Source organism: Festucalex cinctus, chromosome 18 (genome assembly GCF_051991245.1).
Source record: "Festucalex cinctus isolate MCC-2025b chromosome 18, RoL_Fcin_1.0, whole genome shotgun sequence".
NCBI classification, from domain to species: Eukaryota; Metazoa; Chordata; class Actinopteri; order Syngnathiformes; family Syngnathidae; genus Festucalex; species Festucalex cinctus.
The window spans coordinates 17289329-17306717 of record NC_135428.1 but is presented as its reverse complement, the minus strand read 5'-3'; the positions used below and the strand labels follow the sequence as shown (position 1 = coordinate 17306717).

The following is a 17389-nucleotide window of genomic DNA, read 5'->3' as shown; positions in this document are numbered from 1 at the left end:
GTAGTGTTCTCATTTCAACTAAATCAAAATGGACCACAGTTTGTTTGTAATCAAACCAAAAACCACTTGAACAGGTGGATCTTGTTCCGTTAGATGTCCCGAAGATTGTTCTGCTAATTAAACTGGACTAATCAATCTATTTACAATTTTGCGATTTGATCGTAGTCTACGGGCGGGTTGATCTGAACGGTAACCGTTTGTCTACTGTCATGTCTGGGGTCACGCCAGGGTTAAGTTTGAGTTCTTGACCTGTTAAATTGGGGCATGACCGTGAAGTCAAGTCTCTGTTATGTACTGATGCAACAAGTGTCTGTTTTGAACTGATGTAACTAGCATCTAGTTTCAACTGGTTTTAGGCTATTTGATGTTATGTGATGTCAAGGTCTATGTGATGTCAAGAATCTTTAATCCCTTTACCTGGTCAACAGCCAATCAGATAATTCCATGTCAGTCCTGTTACCCACATGTCTAGCCACAACCAATCAGATCGATTCCTTGTCTATATAAGCCTTCTGAGAAGTGTGTGTCTTTGTCGGATTATTGCTTCTGTTACCACTGTTCCTCTGTGCAACTCTCGTTGTTTCTCGTCTAGTCAAGTTATGTGAATAAATAGTTACAATTTTATTTGTGTCTGTGCTTTTGGGATCCAACTCCAGCACATGACAGTCTACACTTGAAATGTGTCTGTGCGGTGTGCACCAGGGTTCACATTACTGTAACATATCAAACAAACAGCGCTTTTTGAGAAATAGCACTCCAAGTTGTCCACCTGAGCGAGATTTGACGCTTGTTGCCTTTTTTTTAACCCCCCCCCATTTAATTTCATCTGCAATCTAAATCTTAACATACTCGCTTTTGCTTCTATTTATTAGCGAGTCAAACTAGCGTGGCTAATATGTCCGGTCGACAACCCCGGTCAACGATGCTGAATTGCTCGGAGATATTTTAAGAAAGTGGCTGCAGTGCACATAAGCTCATCAAGGAAAAATAGTAGAAAAGAAGCGAGAGGATTATAATGAGATATCTGTGAGGTGGCGGCGAAGAAAGTCAAAGAAATTGATCGCATTATTTGATAGGCCGGGGTGTATTAAAAGGGTAATGGCAGTATTACTTATTAGAAGGTTGAGCAACTTTAATTGGCTTTATTGATTTCCGGTTCCTGATTCGGTTCACTGGTAATTAAATTTTGAGGCCGGTGAAGATGCTGAGATGAGACTCCAGAAATTAAATTATATTCAATCCAACTTAAAAAATGATAGATTGTGGTACTTAAGACAGGATCCTTATTTCGGATGTCATCTTGTATGACGAGTTAGCGTTTCCAACGTGACGTTGCGTTAGCTTCCCGTCGTATTAGCGGACTTGACGGTTAGCCGCAATTTGACAAGGGTCTTCCTGTGTTTCAGAGCAAATCAAAAGCCATACAGCAGTTTTGAGTCAACAAAATCCAAAGTGTGGTCTTGTGTCGTGGCTGACTCCCCCTTCTCTGGCTTGCGGTATTGTTGCGATTAAAAAAATGAGGATTACATTTGTCATGTCGGTGGTCTTGGATGATTTCAGATTGGTTTGAAATGGAGTTGATTCCCATTCGGTTTTTTTTTTCTCCCGAAATGATGACACGGATAGCAACTTGTCCTCATTTGTCCTGGAGAAGCAAGTCAATTCAAGGAAACTCACATTTACATATTCAGGCGGCGTCCAGCAGGGTGCTATGTTACCCCCCCCTGATGTTTAACAAATGCTATCACAAATCTCTTTTTAGTCCTAACAGCCGCTTGGGTTGCGTTAACAGCGATATAGTTGCCCGTGTGAAAAATCCCATTGCATTAATTTGCTTCAGTGAGACCGATGTGTCAGCTCAACAGGGTGCGAGATCTCCGCTAAATAAACATCAAATTAACAGTCCCCCCCCCGGGCAAAATGTGATTTCCTTCTTGTTGCTGCATCGCTGTGAAGAATCTGCTTGTATTTTGTTGAATGAAAAACTGTTTATGCATGGTGGGAATTCCATGAATCTGTTTAGTTTAAGGCTTTTGCGAAGATTGCTGATTTTTTTTATGGACGCTGAGGCGGCGAAAGAAGGAGTCTCCGGATAACACAGGTGGTCAAATATCGCTTTCGTGTTTGCGATGCTGCTTCAAGTGTTGTTTGCACCCACCCGCCGACGAGGATACAGTGAAAGTTGCGAGGGAAAATGTACAACTGCTAAATGGCAAACATATGTGACTTTAACTGCCGTGCGGTTGTGCTTGTTCAAAGCCACTATGAAAATAATATGGACTATTTTTGAACGAAGTGGAGCCGGGGAAAAAAAAAAAAAAAAGCAGCCAAACAAGAGCAAAATTATAAGGTCGTGCTCAAAATAAATACGAGCCTCCGGAACGTTGTCACTGCAGCATCTGCGTGTAAAAGTGACACGATGAACATGTTTTGCAGTGTCGCAATCAAAACGTAAAAGTGACAGGTTTTGGGAGAGCAGATAACGACTGCTCAAAAATCCTACCAACATCCATGAAAGGTAGAAACTGAGTCTCATTGTCATTTCCACGGTTCACGTCGGTTACGCATTTTGTTGTGTTTTTACTGTAGGGTCCACCTACTTGTATGTCAAATTATTATTCCCCATTAAAATGAATAGAAACACCATTAATCCATTCCAGCCTCCCCTCAAAAATCAACTGTCGATTCTAACTGTTAGCATGTCAATAGATTTTTCCATTCTATGTTTGCATGAAGCTCGCGGGATGTTCTAGTTAGTTGTTTTGTTGTTGTTGTTTACATGTTAACATTATGCTAGCGGGACGTTCTATTTGTTTTTGTTTTTTATTGTTTATATGTTAGCATTAAGCTAGTGGGATGCTGTATTTAATAGTTTTTTTTTGTTTATATGTTAGCATGAAGCTAGTGGAATGTTCTAGTTAGTTGTTTTTTGCTGTTTGCATGTTAGCATTACGCTAGTGGGATGCTGTATTTAATTTGTATTTTTTTTTTAATTATGTTTATATGTTAGCATGAAGCTAGCGGAATGTTCTAGTTTTTTTATTTTATTTTTTTTTTATTTTTTTTTACTGTTTAGATATGTTAGCATAAAGCTAGCGGAATGTTCTAGTTAGTTGTTTTTTGCTGTTTATATGTTAGCATAAAGCGAGTGGGATGTTCTATTTCGTTTTTAATTTATCTGTTCATATTAAGCTAGCCGGATGATCTATTTATTTTTTTGTTGTTTCTATGTTTCTTTTAAGCTAGTGTGATGTTCAAATTTAGTTTTGTGTTGTTGTTGCTTATATAAGGTAGCGAATGTTATATTTAGATGTTTTTTTGTTGTTTGTATTGGCATTAAGCCAGCAGAATGTTCCATTTAGTTGTTCTTTTTTTGTTATTTATATGTTAGCATTAAAATAGTTGTTGTTTTTGTTGTTTTCGGGACTTTAAGCTATTACCGAAGTATATTTCACAGGGGAAACATAACTGTCAGTAACATGTTCCAATACTTTTGCTCACATAGTTTCAAACAAATGGTTGAGTATCATACGGAGGTACACTGGGAAATAAAAGCCGAATCTGGAATAATATTCCTCATACTGTATATCACCAAACAAAGTTCACTGCAAAGCTAAATAATGCTTTCATTATTCATAAATCCTCAGCGCGTACCAATGTTTCTTCGTGCTGAATTTGTTAGTGTGCCATTCGAATTTGACAGTCGCTCGCTCTATTTCATCTCCTGCCACTGTTAGACGGCGATGGGCCGGCCTTTTGCATATTAATAAGTGCGTGAATAGAGCAGTGAGCCATTTGCATTGTGTGAGCTCTCAGGGTTTCCTATTGAAAAGTGAATGTGGGAGAAGAAGCACAAACATAATACAAAAAAGAGCCCCCCGCCCTCCCCTTCTCCTGTTATATATATGCAGAACGTCGCTTCTACACATTTGATACAGTATGTACAGAAACAGTAATTGAGACACATTGGTTCGGTCAGGTTTAGGAACAAGAAAGGACCAGGTGGCGCTTTTAATGTGGTTATGATAATATCAAAAACACATGCAGTCTCTACTTCAACCTATGTCGGTGGTTTATGTCTCATTAAACGTAGAGCAAGTTCTAATTTGTACTTTATGCACTCTTACTTGTCGTTTAATCTTGACAAGTGCCAAGACGGTCGCAAATGGTCCGTCGTGGAAAGAAGTACGGCAGCGAAACCACACCACATATGCCGTACGCATTTAATAATGGTCGGTCGAAATCCTCGTTTCATAAGACGACTATTTGTAGGAGTTACCGTAGTGGCATGACAGATACTGAGGTTGGAGATTTGGCCTTTTTGCTAAATGGAGATTTTTACGTGTTTGATCGTTTCATGTCACGCAACAGATGTATGAATCGAGTAAGGCCAAAAAGTTTCTGAGCTACTTACAGGCATCAGGATTGAGTAATTTTTTCTAATATAGAAAAATATTGGTAAATTCAGCCAGTGTTGCTGGTACAGTGGTGCCATATGTACGAATTTTTTATTTTTTTTTAATTTAGATAGGATTCGTTATTTGGCTGTTTTTTCTTCCCTTTAAAAAAAAAAAAAAAGATGGTAACAACACGGCCACATAGATGCTAATTGTTAGCAGAGGTGGCAAATACAGGTCCAGAAAGTAAAAAAGTAATTTGGCTTTAGCCCCAGGTGGGAGCTATCGAGCTCCCTAGCTAGCTCCCCGGGTGCTCATTTAACTGCTAGGATGCGAGCTAGCTAGCAAACACAAGGGGCTAAAGTCAAACTGTGGAAGGGTTTTTACTTTCTGTACCTGGATTTGCCACCTCTGATTGTTAGCCTGTGTGCCGATGAAGTTTCTAATTGAAAGTTAACATTCAGGTGGCAAAGTCTATTTCATTTCATTTGTTATGATCTCCAATAGTTTTGGAAGATGCATTGATCCTATTTGTAATTGCATGATTTTCATTCAAGACTGACATTGTTATTTCCTTAGCGACTCCAAAGTAAACATTCTACATCAAGAGGCTGGGATGAGAAACCTTTTATTGTTCACTGCTTCTTTTCATTGAAGAAAAAACTTTCCTTCGACTCACAAGTACATAATTATAAGGAATGTTAGTGGAGTTATGAGCGCAATAAGTCTAGATACAGTGAACAATTATAATTGTTATAAATTTGTACATTATGATGACTTTCAAGCTCTGCTTAATATTGTAGAAAGAGTCCATTAGCACAATGGGGGGGGTTATCTCATCCCAAGATGGTGTCTACCCAGATAGCAAAAGATGTTTATTCAACGTTGAATTAGGGTTAAAATGGATGATTTTTGGTTACGGTTGAAGATTGATTGGTCAATCAACATTGATTCAACAGCATTATGTTAACATTGAAGTTTGTGTTTAAAAGATAACATTGAATCAACGTTGTATTTTGGTTGAATTAAAACGTTTGAAAGGTCAATGTTTAATTAACGTTGAATCTATGTTTGCCCTTCTCGTTTTTTTTCCCCTTCAGCTGAGAAATTGACTAGGAGAGGGGGAGGGGAAGTATTTTGGGGACAGGTTGGTGGGTGGGGGGTGTTAGAGTCTTTAAACATTTATAATAAATATAAAACATAAAGCTAACTACTTTGCGGATTTCATTTATTGCGGGTATTTTTTGGTACCTAACCCCAGCGGAAAACGAGGGAACACTGTATTTGCAAAACTTGTAAATTATTTGAATGTACTCGAAACACCTGGCATTTCCACCAAATAAACTGTACACGTTAGAGTTTCTAGTTTGTGCATTTCAGCCCAGTCATCAAAAATATGTGCCCACATCCGGCATAAGTCCGGCACAGGTGGCATTCAGTCGACACTGGCATAAGGCATGTGGGCCGAACATGGCCCAGGAGCAGCAAAGGTGGCACTGGCTTGACTCTGGCAAACAGGATGTGGGCCAGTTGCTGTGTGACGCATCTGGCCCAGCTATCAATTTACAACTCTGGGCCACATATGTATAGCCAGTCTTGTCCCACTCTTAAATGCAGTTTCAGATTTATTTATTTTTTCTACACACATTTTTTTTACACATACTTATTTGCATAACAGATGTTAAGAAGAATTTTAATACATCATCACACAGACATTTCAATATGTTTCTGGTCAAACAATCAAAGTTTGTGTGTGAATTCTGTGAACGAACTTTCATGAAGCTTCCAGAGAGAAGTTCTTCGAACGTGCGTTCACCATTTCTTTGTAGCGATTCAAGGGTAAGTATTTAATTTTCCTATGTTTTACATTTGATATTTTATGGCTTCATATTGACACAACTACTGAATTGACTTCACAGACATTGGTGTGTGCGTGCGTGCGTGTGTGGTTATCTAAATTTTCCCGTTAATAGTTTCAATGCCATAATATTTAGTTAGGTGCACTCACTGGCTGATCAGAGAAAATCTCATTTTATCTGACCAGTTTTGTTTCAACCTGCAACGCATAAACTTTAAGTCTAACAATTCTAAAATAAAAACAACTATGAATATTCATATGAAAGAGATAATTATTTACATTTAGTGGAAATCTGATTCAGAGGTAAAGCTTTTAGGGGGCAATATTGTAATGAAGCTATTTTATTGAGACGCAACTCTGCGAGTATAATCATATAAAAAGGTACCAAATTATCACTAGCACCAAATATTACATTGTTCTGGGATAATATTCAGCTTGTATTGTAAAATATGCAGAGCTTGAATTATGTATTTTTTATAGTGCTGTGTGATATGTACATTGTGTGCATAATATTATATTAAAAAAATACAAAAGAGGAATGACTTATGCGTTACACACATTTCCCAGGTTATGTTTTAAAAATCTATTATATATCTCATACAATTTTAATTTCATCGAGTTGATTTAAATATCTACTGTACTTTCTAACGTTATTGGATCGCTGTTCCACAGTACGCCACTAGATGGCGGGACATGCTACTAACCAGACTGACACACACAGTCATACACAGCGTAGAAGAAGAAGAATTTCAAATTGCCGACAGCCGTGCTAAGAGCGGGAATCCAAACGTCGACGTTCTGTGTTTCAGGTCGGTAAAAGTTACATTAAATAAAACAAATATGTATCACCATGTCCATTGTCAGTTGGGTCGCTAAGCATATTGGTCTTTAGAGGTGGTTTTAGTGAAGAAATTGTTTCGAATGATCCTAAACGTTGAAGCTAAGTTGCTAATTCCGACGGCCTCTTAACAATGAGAGTTACTACAAGCCTATCTGTGTGCTATGTTGCTGATATGCTAGTAAGCTAACGAACGGCACTGAAGCGCTACAGGAGCGTTTACATGAAGAATGTATCTTTTTTTCAGTCGTTTTTAACAGGCTGGTTTAACAGTTGAAGATAGAACATTGAATAGCGTTTTCTTTTAGGTTTAGTTTTTAAAGTAAATTAAGTCCACTTGTATAGTAATGTAAGGTTTATCTGTAATTTGTTTAACTTCTGTATATAACTGAATTCATCACGAAATCTAGTCGAATCATGCTTCAGGATATTTATTTGTTGAGGGAAGTAAAAGTATTTTTTAGTAATTACTAATTATTGAGCCTATAATGAACACATTTTTTTCACACTGTAATAAAACAAAGGTGTAAATGTTGTACTTTGTTGCTTTTAATATCATTTGTTGTCTGTTGATGTACAGGTAACTTGTGCTGTTTTGACGAGTCACATGGCGTACAGGTGGTGCCAGCGTCTTCGAAACCAGATGGCTAATTAGTAATTTACTACTTATTCAAACTAAGACGGCATGTTGTACCTTGGCCAGAGCTTGGTGAACCTCTTTGGTAAGTAAACAAGTGAACAAACACTCAAAATATTCATTTCTAAGAATCTGAAGAAAGCTTAGGTGAACTACCTTTCACCACATCCAAATGTTGAAATTAGTGACAGAGAATATAACTTGGCACAGGTTTAATGGGGAAGGAGAACATGCAGAGGTCTGTCTTACCTATAAGGAGGAAGAGGGCAAAGTGCAAATTTTTTTAAGGTAATGTTGGTATGTTTTCAGAATTCATAATATAAGATAACATAATAATTAATAGAATATCGGTTGTGCTCAGGTTTCAGGCTCTGAGTGTTTCTTCAAAATGTTCTGTCCACAAAATCCATTCTGAGGAGTAGCGCAAGACAGGTAAATGATTCTGCGCACTGTACTACATGATTGTGATGATATTATTGCGGTAACACATTGCTGACTTGTACAGTAAGTTTGAAACTTACATGCTGTGTTGTTGATATTGTTTAGGTGCACAACTCACTTTTTCAAGACTACAAACACAATTACAGCTCTACAACAGGTACCTAGACCCATTGTTAATTTAACTTGTGAGTAATATTAACTACTATGATTATGAAAGAACACAATCACATTGTGAAAAAAAAATGTTGAACAGGGTCTTCTGTTTGTTTCAGGCAACCCTTTTTGCGGTGCTTGGGGACCAACCGGAAGAAAGGGAAATACTGTATTCGTAGTTGGTAAGTTTTTCAAAGGTCACTGTTGTAGAACCAAATCATCATAAATCTTAGCACACTTTTTTTTTTTTTTTTTTTTTCAATTTGTAAGGCATAATTATGGAGGACCAAAACTGCCAAAATTCAAAATAAATAAATGCCTAAATAAATAAATGACTAAATAAATAAGTAAATTACTAAAAGTGAAAGTAAAAACGGATGAAAAATATACAATTCAAAAATGAAATACAAATGTATTATTTTTATTTTCAGTTTTAGTCATTTAGTTATTTAATTAGTCATCTGGGGGGTGGAGAGGGGGTGATGTATATGAATATTGCAAAATTTAGTAAAGGTTATGTAATTTACTTCAAAGTAAAATCTTCAGGCATCGGGAGAATTCTATCAACAAAAGTTGAGTGCAAAAATTAAATTAATAATAATAATAATGTCGTCTCTCATAGATTAATCACCTGGCTGTCGTTGAAGGCACCAATTCGGACAACCTAATCAGACGGATGATGGCAACTGTGATGACAAATGCCCTGGGCTGTTAAATGAATACAACTGGGCAGGGAAGCAAGACAAGTGTTGCATTGGCAAGAAGGCATTCAAGGAGACAGTGATGCAAGACTGTATGTTTGGTGAGTTATCGCCTATGTAAACTACTTATTACAACACAGAGTTGTTTTTGAGCAGAATGTTCTGAGCTGCTTTCTTTTGTTGTGTAAAATCACTCCACCTGGGGTATGGAGTCAGAATCCTTCCAATACCCGAAACCTCGTAATAAGGGTTTGACTCTCCGAAAACATTTTTGTATAACTGAAAAATTGTTTTGAATTGTCCAAAAATATTTTTGAATGACTGAAAATTCCCAGAAAAAGCTTTTAAAAAAAAACACTAAGAAAAGACACATTTTAAAAGTGCGGCTCCACATAGACATTATTTATCTATTAATTAGAGAATGGTCAATTCCGAAATCAATGAAAAAAAAAACAACCCCATCATTGATACTTCACAAAAACAGCAATTAGTATATGTATCTTTGTCTTTTCATTAATATATTGCAGTCAAGATGGACTCCATCAGGCCAGGGCTCTACACTAACTTTTCCACTACTAGCACTGGTGCGAGTAACATTTTTGGTTGCTCGCACAGCACAGGATTTAGTCGCACCATTATTTGTGGAGGTGCAGCATGACCTGGCTTAGGCATACGCAACTCGATATATTTGCAAAATATTTTATTGGAACACAAGGTTTGCCTGCAACAGCAGTGGCTATCAAAACAAGTCAATCATTTCTAATAAATTATGTCAACATTATTTTCTTTAGCTCAGTAAAAATCAGTATTTTTTTTTTCTTCACCGCTACTCCCCTTACCTTTTCATCTTTATGCTGTCCTCGCTCCGAAGCTTCTAAATTTCACCAGCTAGACAGCGAGTTAACGACGTTCCAAATAACCAGACTTCATTTTCCTTTTGTGCTATTAATTTGAACAATGGCCTCTGACCATTACCCTCTTTAAGTCGTCGTAAAAATAGAAAATAAAATAAACAATGTACCTAACTATACACGACACACTTTCATGCTAGTAGCTAGTTACATTGCACATTCAACATTCTGTAATTGTCCTAATTAACTAAAATAAATCTACAGTGGTTTTTATATTGACATCGCATGTATTTACCAACATTGTCAAATTCAACAAAAAGTGGTACTTAATACTTACTGATAGTTACTGTAACAACAGAACAGCTTTTTTTCTAAAACAATAAATTGTATTGGATACTAACTCTCTTCTCTTTTGTAATCTTGTCTTTCAGTTGCTGCTCGACAGATTGACCGTACACTGACTCAGCAGGACTTTGGTGTTACTGTCAAGCATTGGCTGCGTTTTGCTCATTAGCGTAACGGTGGCATCCCAAGCAATGCTAGTGCCTTGGACGCAACTGCGAACGCAAGTCAAATTTAGTGTGTCTTTTTATGGACTGACGTACAGTCAAAGTGAAATGGTTACCGCTTTATACACTGATGTTCCTACAGTTCATTTCATGTTTATTTCATTCCTTTGTCAAGAAAAAGAATAATACAATAAAAACAAACATTATTTGAGGCAGAAACCAAACGGGTGTTATTTTCTTTGCCTCCATTCTCCCCAGAATTCAGTTACAAAGTACTGTGTTTTGATTTCTAATAAATGTTTGAATATTAAACATATTTTCTGTCCTAAGATTTTCATACATATGGGGAAGTATGGTTAAGGAAAACAACAAGCTAATAATACATCCAAGTAAGTTGTAAGACATCTGCAGAAACACTAGGTGAAAAACATACGGTAACTTTTTTTTTTCTAGTGGACTAACCCAATATTTTTTGTTAGTTTAAAAAAGTAGTTCTATATTAATGTGCATGATAACAGTAATAATAATAATGTACATTTAGATGTAAATGATGATTAACTTAAAACATTTATTCCTCACATTAATTCACTATAAAAATGCATGTAGGTTCTGATTTAGATGATAGTTGAAACGACATTGATATTGTGTGATATATGGTTACAAAGCAAACGTTGACTCAACATTTTATCAACCTTGCACTTTCTGTATAATTTAAATGTTAGAATTCAATGTAAAATCAACCAAAGATACATGTAGATTCTGATTTAGATGATGGTTGAAACGACATTGATATTGTGTGATTTATGGTTGAAAAGCAAACGTTGACTCAACATTTTATCAACCCTGCGCTTTCTGTTTAATTTAAACGTTAGAATTCAATGTAAAATCAACCAAAGATGCATGTAGATTCTCATTTAGATTATGGTTGAAACGACATTGATATTGAGTGATATATGGTTGGAAAGCAAACGTTGACTCAACATTTTATCAACCTTGCGCTTTCTGTATAATTTAAACTTTAGATCTCAACGTAGATTCAACACTTAAGCCGAACTATATTTCAACGTTGATTCAACCACATTTTGCTATCTGGGTAGCATCGTCGTGAGCCTTAGATTATCTTTTCAAGTAATCCCAATTAATGCCTTTGTTTTGTTTTGCTTGTTTCAAATGGATACGGTTTAGAAGGAAAGCGGTGCGCTTGTGCTCAATTAGCGAGTTTGCTCGGTAACCAAACCAACAGCCAATTAACTCCATTTACAGTTGGGATACGGGCCATTGCGTGGTCCTTATGCTGACCGCAGTGTCCACGACTACCACTTGCGAGTTTTGGAAAGTCTTTATTTCTTTTTTCTTAAAATTGTTTCTGTGGAAATTAGATAAGGAAATGCAATCTAATTGATGTATTTTTTTTCAATATTGTGTTTGCAATTTAATCTGTAATTATTTTTTCAAGGTCTCTTCCCTGTGTATTTATTTATTTACGATGCATTGACTTTTTTTGGTTGCTAGTTATTAGTTAACATACATCAGTACTGTAAATGGTCTACGAAACCTCTCCAATAAAAGACGATTCAATACACCGTACGTAATTTGCACAACACTGCTGCTGTATGTCAACTTCCTTTTCGATGACTTCATTGTGGGGCTTGTTCAGAAACTAGCTGTGACTAAATCAAGAGCATCTCTGTTGGTTGTGAGAAAATCAAAAGTCAGTTCTACAGAATGCTAAACCATCAACAACTGACTAGATGCACTTCAGTTTAGTTCAGTCTGACTCCTTGGCCTAAATATCAAAACCAAATGTCCAGTTTTCCAAACCCCTCAGCTGACCTCACCGCGCCTTCAAAACCGCGCATACTTCAGCCGAGAGCGAGTTAATGATTTATCGACCGCAGCGCGGAGATCAAGTCCAGGACTGGCTCTTTTGCTCCGAGATGAGCAGCTGCTGTTTGCTTTGCGTCTGTCCTGCCGTGAAATCCATCGCCTGGTCGTACCTTTTGCGGCGCGTGCGCTTAACTCTCTCCTGACCTCGCGTTATGACTCACCGCCATGATGTAATGCCCGGCAATGGTGGGTTAGCTCATCCCGGCCGGGGGGGTGGTGGTGGGCTTCGTCTGAAATTACCCCCCAGGTCTTAAGATGCTTCAGCCTTTATGTTGCAGACTCCTCCCTCCCCGCAGCGTATCCCCCCTGGGATATTAAAATGCTGCGAGATGTGCAGCATACGCGGTATTGCAAGAAGTGGTTGTTTGTTGTCGGAATTTGGCAACGTGAGCACATTCTTGAGGCGAGCGTCCTCTGTGGCCCGGCAGTCTTTTTTGAACAACGTACGCCAGCCAAAGGCCAGAAAGACACGGACGAGGTCACGTGGCACAAACTTTGGCTTTATCCCATTTTGCAAGTTCTCCAGCAGAAAGTTTGTTACAGTCTTTGATTGTTGTTTGCTTTTATTCAGTACTGTCCAAATTCAGTTTCAGTAAGTTTAGTCTTGGATATCTGCTCTGTTACTTTGATACTTTGAAAGACTGTCAAAATTGTTTTGGGGATATTTTCAGCAACTGTCTAAAGGTTTTAGTTAGTGTTTGTTCAAATATGCCTTTACACGTGTACTTGTTGTTCTGTCTCTGATACTGCATGATCACTTATCTGTGAGACAAACGCTAGATGTCTGCGTCTATGGGGCGCCAGTTGCATGAGGCAGGAGAAAACTGCCTGTGCATGTTTGCGTTTATGACCTCGCCTAAGGAGAAACGGGCAGACTGTTCTGAGACCAACCATCAGGTTGCATTTGAACCGTCTCCTCCAATTTTTATTAAATTGCATCTCTGGTTATTGTGGGAATGCTGAAAGCACATATGTTGTTTCTAAACTTTATTATCATAGCATTTTATTCTCACTTTTTTGGCATCAAACAACTCCCATATAATACTTACACCGTTCAAACTCTGATCTTTGTCTGGATTGTAAATTTCTGATTCATTCTAAAGATTTCGCTCAGTGTCGCCACAATTTGTTTTTATAATTTTCAGTACATTCCAAATTTTCCTGGGGTTCACTCTAAATTGTTTTTATCAGTTATGAAATTGGGACAAACACTTCAGGACTGGTGGAAATGAGTTTCTAAAGAAGGCAAAAGTGCAGCCTAAGCTTGTGTTAGCTTGTTGTCGAGTTCTCATATTAATACGAAAACCTGTCACATGGCGGGAACAAGATAAAACGCGCCGGGAGACATTGATTTGACAGGCTCTGAGGACCGTTTTGATCAAATGTCGTGTCAGCCGTCATCTAATTAGCTGCTACCTTCCAAGATGGGGAGCCTGTAAGGGAAATGTGCGGTGATGAGGTAATGCTGATCGAAATAAATGTGTTGTTGTCTCTGGCTGGTCGCAGGTGGCTGGCGAGCTAACATCATCTCTGTGATGGGAAGCACATGGCAGACACAGGCTGGACTTGAAAAGATTTAATACCGGCAGATTCAGCAGAGATTGCCTATGATGGAATACAGTCACCGGTATTGCGAGGCCTTTGGACTTGGTCTTTAGTTTTGATCATGACTTCTGCTTCTGTTGAACTGTCTTTGAGATTTTGTGCAGAGTTTCAACAAGATGTTGTTTCTTCTTTGATCTCGCAAGAACCTAGTTGATTTCAAACGACGTCTGGTACAAAACGGTTCTAGTCGCAGAATCCAAATTGGTAATAGTTCTAGATCACCTCTCATTTGTGTTTATCAGCTTTTCGTTTATGGTCCTTTTGTTACAACAATAATCCACACTATTGATTTTAAAGTCTTGCAGACCGAAAAGGTCAGATTCATAGGCGGTATCAATTGCTAGTGCCCCCACCCCCTCAAGGGCTGATGCTCAACCGAGCCGCTTCAAATCTTCAGGGACTATTGATTTTAAAAAGAAAAATGCAATCTGATACGACAGTCTCCAGTGTGTCAGGTAGATCAAATGGAGCACATGCTGTTGTAATTTCCAAATGATTATCCTCAAAATTGCTTAAAACAGCAAACAATAAAAGTGGGTAACTTTAACAATTGACACCATGCAGTGGATATATTTTGTCTTTACACTACAAAAAGCCAAAGAAAAAGAAAAATGTGAATTAACGGTGAACATATTTTCTTGAAAATGTTTGTATTAATATTAACCTGAAGGTTCCAATGTGTTACTGATTTGGTAGTCATTCACTTGCTTTGCTTTTGTTCAGGCAGCGAGAGTTCAGTTCCAACTCAAGAGAGTGCGTGAATGGTTGCCTGCCTTTAAACATGTCTTGTGATTGACTATCCAGTCCAGATTTTGCCCAAAATCAGCCGTAATAGGCTCCAGCTTCCTGCGACTATGAACAAGATAAACAACAAAGAAATTGGATGGATGGAGCTCCCGATAGATGTCAATACAAGACCCCATTGGTACTATCGGACTGCCAGTGTTATGATCCAACTTGCTTTATGGCCTTCCCCTCCCTCTAGTGAACGTGACTCGAGCAATAGCAGGGTCCTTAGCTTTATGTCTTGGTGGTCCGTCTGTGTTTGATGGGCTGTCATTTATAAGACTTTCACTGGATGGAGTGTATCGCCCGGCGAAGAAAAGTGACAGTAGTAGCGAGGTGGATTGCCGTGAGCTGGGCCAGGTGGGGGGAGGGTGGGTGACTAAAGGTGGAGGAGGAGCGGTGGCAGCGTTGCCAGGACACAATGCAGAGTGTCGTCAAGGAGGAGAGGCTCTGGATTTATGGCTTTCCTTTCACTCGCGGGCTGTTTTCTGGGATCAAGTGGCGAGCGGGAACGTGGCCATCCTCCGACAAATAGCCTCGACATCTCAATCTTGTTTTTTAAAATCTGAACCTCAGAGACATAAATAGATGTCTTGAATGTTATTTCATTGCGTTGATTTGTTATTTTCATCCCATAAACTTGTTGAAATCCATTTAAAACCCTGCAACGTGAAAGCCACGCCGAACTCCGCCACTTATTCGTTTGCATGGCGTTGACGTCGAACGAACGGCCGCTTTCCTGACTGGCAGGCTCGTTTTATCTGCAAAGTGAGTCGGCGAGCTGCTTTAATAAGGCCATTGTTTGCCCACTGTTCTCTCGCTGGGTAATTATTTTACTCTACTGACTGTTCAGAATCAGGCCTGCACATTAAAATGAAAACCACAAGATCTTTCTTTTTTTGTTTTGTCTTTATCCATCTTACAGGACAGACGTTGTCAAATGATAAGCAGTTGTGTGCGTTTTTTTTTTTTTTTTTTTTTTTTTAAGAATTTGGCACATCATATTGTAGCATTCTCCACTATAATTACTCCAGCTTGAATCCAAACAATATCACGATCCAGCAGCAGGGAGCCTCGGGGTCCAAGGCTAGTCCCATAACATCTAATCATCCATTTTCTTTCTTGATTAGTTATCCTCATTAAGGTCGCGGATTCACTTGGAGCCAATCCCAGATGACTTTGGGTCAGAGGTGGGATACACCCTTGACTGTTTGCCAGACAATCACATGGCACATGCAGACAAATAACCATTCACATTCATACCAAGAGACAATTTAGAGCAGTGCTTTTCAACTTTGTTAGAAGTTTCCTACGTGCAAACATTGAACCCTTCTTCACTGAAAAATAAAATATGATCTTTTTCAAATTCAAGACATACTGTAACTATGAAAATAGCAGAGGCCCCAGCATTGAACCCTGTGGAACATCAAACATTCAGTTAGACTTAAATTCCCTGTTGCACAGAAAGGCAGAGCAATCTAGCGTGATCATTTTTCAGCCAATGAGGGCCAAGCGGGTTGGGAGCACATCATCACCAATCATATGAGTCGGCTATATATATCTTGACCTTCACCGAATCCTTGAGACTGACTCACCAAACCTCTGGGGTTCGATCGAACCCAGCTTAAGAAACGCTGATTTAGATTCTGCAATGAGCCTGCGTTATTTTTTAAATTGATGTGATCTGTGTATGAGAAAACAAACAGCGATGCTGCTCCAAAATACAAATGTCTTATTTTCTCGTTATTTAGTGTCGGGAATTTGGATTTTATGGACCCACCCCGTCTAAAATCCAATCCAATTGTAGTGAGTGATAAGCCGAAAGATGTTTCATTAATATGCATGATTGAATTCATGCATTTGCAAGCAGCGTGTCGTGAAGGGCTCATCGTCTGTATGCTCGGGGCTATCAGCTACATTACGTCTGTGCGTCGCGTAATTTGTGCCATCCTCCTCATATCGCTTTCGTCATTGGCGGCGATGGCGAGAAAGGAGTTGGCGGTGGGTGGGGGGGTCTTGTGAAAATAGCGAGATGTTTTTGCGCTAGCGCTGATATAAATGCATGAGCAGCTGTTGCCCTGTTGAAAGTTTAATAGGGTTGCGCCGCACGTAGCTTGGCTAAATTGGCTCGCCATCAATCAAGCGCGACAACTTGTTTTGGGAAAATTGCGGTAATTGCGCATGCGGTGTTATTGCCCTGTGTAAAAGACGTGTTGACATGATACGTTTCAAGTGTAATGAACTCATTGCTACTATTTGTTTATTGAGTGTGGAAGAATGTGTTTCATGTCACCATTGAAGGTAAGACCCACCAGCAGGTGGTTGCGGGTTGAGCACGGTTTACCATTGTTGTAGGGATGGGAGTCATAATCGATGAAATGGATTGTTAAAAATTCTATCGATGTAAGGCCAAATGGAGTTCACTATTTGCTGCCCTGAATCGGTTGCTCTCTAAAGAAGTTAAACAGTCCTTTCCATCATGAACAAGGAAATAACGTGCTGGCTCCCAAATGGATACAAAAACAAAAATGTGGCAATCCGTACTTTTGTGAACTATTTGCCGTTTGGTTGCATTTTAATCCTGGTTTAACTTTCCTTGATCGTGGTCCATTCCCCGAGCTCTGTGTGAAATGTTTGCCTGATACAGCCCGCTGTTATTCCGCTTGGCTCTGCTTCCCGTTGCCAAGCTGGCAGCGGCGCCACAGTAACCTCCCGTGGCTTTGGCC

General features: G+C 38.8%; 1 protein-coding gene and 1 long non-coding RNA gene across 10 annotated transcripts in view; both read left to right on the top strand.

The window, feature by feature from the left end:
- Window positions 1-17389, top strand: part of ncam1a (neural cell adhesion molecule 1a) — a 269343-nt gene that overhangs the window by 1933 nt on the left and 250021 nt on the right. The window lies entirely within an intron of this gene.
- Window positions 5553-10609, top strand: LOC144006622 (uncharacterized). 3 transcript variants are annotated; one of them, XR_013279891.1, is made up of 8 exons: window positions 5553-7274; window positions 7674-7815; window positions 7941-8018; window positions 8092-8162; window positions 8277-8328; window positions 8444-8506; window positions 8947-9126; window positions 10308-10609. It is a non-coding gene; the product is annotated as an uncharacterized LOC144006622 (long non-coding RNA). The 3 variants fall into 3 exon arrangements; XR_013279890.1 differs by having other exon boundaries at window positions 5554-7064; XR_013279889.1 differs by having other exon boundaries at window positions 5555-7815.